Below are 3,645 nucleotides of genomic sequence, written 5' to 3' on the forward strand. Positions count from 1 at the left end.
ATAATGCCTACTAAGAACTTCTTGAAGGGGAGAGAGACCGCGGACTCTTAACATTGTACAGCCTGAGCAGAAAGAAAGTATGGTTGAGATACTTCGAGAAAGTGTTATCAATTATGGATGGCAATGTCAGTGGACAAAGGACCCTCCAAAACTTCACATTGAATGGAACCCTGTGCGCCCTCATGCAATCAGTGTTGTAATACGTCGAATTATACATCCCAAAGAAAGCAATTGCCTTGATTAAACTTTCTCCAATAGACATAAACAATGGGAGCCGTGGGATAATCTGATGAAAAGAGGCCACTCGGGTCTGGGTCTCTGTATTTTCTACAGGGCAGATTCAGAATCCGCCTCTCACATTTTCTTTTCTTGCCCTATTACCAATATGATCTGGGACTGCATAGCTGCTACACTCCAGATCCCATACACGAAGATAACAATTTCGAAGACTTCATAAAATGTTAGCTCAATGTGACAAAATAGTACAAGGAGCTTCCCCTTTGCATCATCTGGGAAATTTGGAAGGCTCGCAATCATCAATTGTTTGAAGGGAAGCAATACAACATCAACTGGATTGTACACAAGGTATTTACATGGATTAGTGCCATCACTCAGAAAAGTACTCAAGTTGTTGATCTTCCCCATAGATCGAGCCCTTCATTGATAAGCCTCCCAGCTGTTTTTTTAATGGCGCGACACAACTGGGCAGATGTGGATGTGGAGCAATACTTCAGATTGACAGAAGCAAACAATTTTATCTTCATTGAAACAAAGGCAAATACACCAACACAAGAGCTGAGGCAATCACATTATGGGGGCTACTCCGGTTTTCACAGCAAAAGAATTTATATTGCCTACATATCTATGGGGATTCCAAATCTCTCATTGATGGAATCAGGGTACAATCTGAGTTTGAGCCTCCCTTGCTATCAGGTTGGATAAAGAGGATAAAGCACATCTTGGGATCGTCCACTGCATATACTATCACTCATATATAAAGAGAAGCTAACAAAGAGGCAAACAGGTTGTCAAAGGATGCCATTTGTGAGCCCTATGGATATATGCACTACAGATTCATGGTGACAACACTACACAGGATGGGGGCCTGCTCAGACTACTGTGATACTTATAGCATACATTCTTTCCTTCTTGTTTTATTGTGATATTTCTGGTTTTATTCCAGTCAGTACAATTTTTTGTCTTACGAATGCTTAGTATAAACATTTTCAGAACTTTATTTTTGATGATGGAGATATGAGGGTCTGCTTGTTTTAAGCATATTGTTGGTTAATTGTCTTGGTATACCCGTCCTTTCGTATACACTGAACCATTATCTGCATTTCTATTATGAAGTTTCTGCACATGTACTGGTTTTATTTTGTTAATAGAATTAGCGTTTTTTTCCTCCGAAAAAAAAGGAGGAGGAGAGCTCCAAAGCGGAGTGAATGCACATAAGCCAGAGGAAAGACTACTAGCTAGGAAATCAACAAGGCCAGAACCTTTCTTGTTTATGAGGGGATGGAAATAGGGAGGGGATTTCAAATGAAACACAACCCCATCATCCTTCCTTCTGTGGTGATCCATTTGATTAACCTGCAATGAAATTTATGTTGTTGTTCTCCAGATATTGCGACATAGAGTTGAGATCAGCTTCTACGAATGCAGGATCAGAGGCGAGATTTTCCCATGCACCAGGAGAGATCACGTTATTTTTTTTCCATGGAGATAAATTGCCCAACTTCCATTTTCACAGGTGCTTGGCTACCTGATTTGAGGCGGAGGCGTCCTTTTCCAACTTTGAATGCATGTTGAAATGTATTAACCTTAGGGTGAGCATGTACGAAGACTTCCACGCTAAGCGGGATTTTGAGTCGAGTGCTCGACCTGTGCCTCCTCGAGATGTGTTCAATATTTTCCATACTCATACCATTATATAGAGAGTTGACCCATGTGGTTATGCAGCAATAAACTTCCCCCTTGTTCCCTGGAGTCTTAGCTTTTTCTTTTCTATTTGAGAAGAGGGAGTAAGTTGTCAAGTGATGATTCATGGAATCATTTGCCATCTTGTAGAGCCATTTATCTCACATTTCCCCTCTTCTAACCGACAGACTAAATTTTCTTGTGCGATTGCCTTCTTGGACTGCACTCGCAGGACATGGAAAAAGGACTTTGAATGAATAGATGCCATTGATTTTGTGGAGCAGGGCCTTAGGAAGATTGTTCTTTGGGAGAAATCCCGAGTGGAGGTAGTGAATTAAGATGAGGGAGTCACCCACACTAACAGTGGAAGAGATTTCACACTCCTTTATGAACTGAAGTCCCAAGTAAAGGTAATACATTTCCGCTAAGTTGTTTGATTTTTGCCTTAAGCCTCGAGCATACTTGAGTTTTGTATATCCATTGGGATTTATCAAAACCCCTCCCTCTCCTGCCATCTCTTTTAATTATCAATAATTAATAGATGAATGTTAGGGATATAACTTTATGAAACGTTTACTAAATAGATTCAGTAGTAGTCATATATAGATGGTTTAGATTTTTTCCATAGGTAATTATGTCTTTTTTACTTTTCAAATTAATTAAAAAAAGTTATTTATATATATATATATATATAATGGTTTTTTGGGTGTGTGGTATTGGTAAGCCATGGTATTGTTACAAAGCCAAGTTAAAAATCTCCATGACACAAAGTGGAGGTGAATCTACATAGTTAAGATTATTTTTGCATGTTTTCTTTTAAATGTATATATGTTTAATCCATATATTGATTCTTTTGGTAAATAATAATAATAATAATAAAGTTTTAATTTAGTTTTATTTTATTTTATTTTATTTTTTAACTTGACAATGTGAAATGTATCATGAAGTAGGTTTATCTATGTCTCTCTTTTGGAAAAAAAAAAGGTTTCTCTGTGTCTATTATACATTGATGCCAGCAACATTTACCAACAATTTAATTTATATAATTATGCTAGTATAATGTTATAAAGAAATAGTTAAAAGGAAAATATATCATTAAAAATTTGAATATGATAAAAAAATCAATATTTTCTTTACAACCAACATTCAAAAATGTTTACAAACTTACTTACATTACATTACTTACTTACGTTACACCCATCTCCCCCATACTAGTTTGTAGAGGGCCTCTCGGTGCAACTAGCTATTTGATTTATATGGTTGCACTAGTTTTAGTAGTAGTGAGCTATAGAGGGTTGAGAACATGGATATGTGTGCCTGTTTTGGAATAGGGTTGCCAAAATTTTACTTTAATTATAAATAATTAATAATGAATGGTAGGGATTTAACCTTATGGAACATTTACTAAATAGTTTTAATATTAGTCATGTATAGATGGTTTTGATTTTTTTCAAAGGTAATTATGCCTTTTTTACTTTTCATTTTAATTAAAAAAAGTTTTAAAATTAAATTAAATTAAAATATATATATAATATTTTATGGTTTTTTGGGTGTGTGTTATTGATAAGCCAATGTATTGTCACAAAGCCAAGTTAAAAATCTCTATGATAAAACTGGGGAGAACCTACATGATTAAGAATCATGTTACATGTTTTCTTTTAAATGTATTTATGTTTAATCCATATATTGATTCTTTTTGTAAATAATAAAGGTTTAATTTAGTTA

Source organism: Pinus tabuliformis, chromosome J (genome assembly GCF_031772625.1).
Source record: "Pinus tabuliformis cultivar Carrire ecotype Pingquan chromosome J, CPIR1, whole genome shotgun sequence".
Lineage (NCBI taxonomy): Eukaryota > Viridiplantae > Streptophyta > Pinopsida > Pinales > Pinaceae > Pinus > Pinus tabuliformis.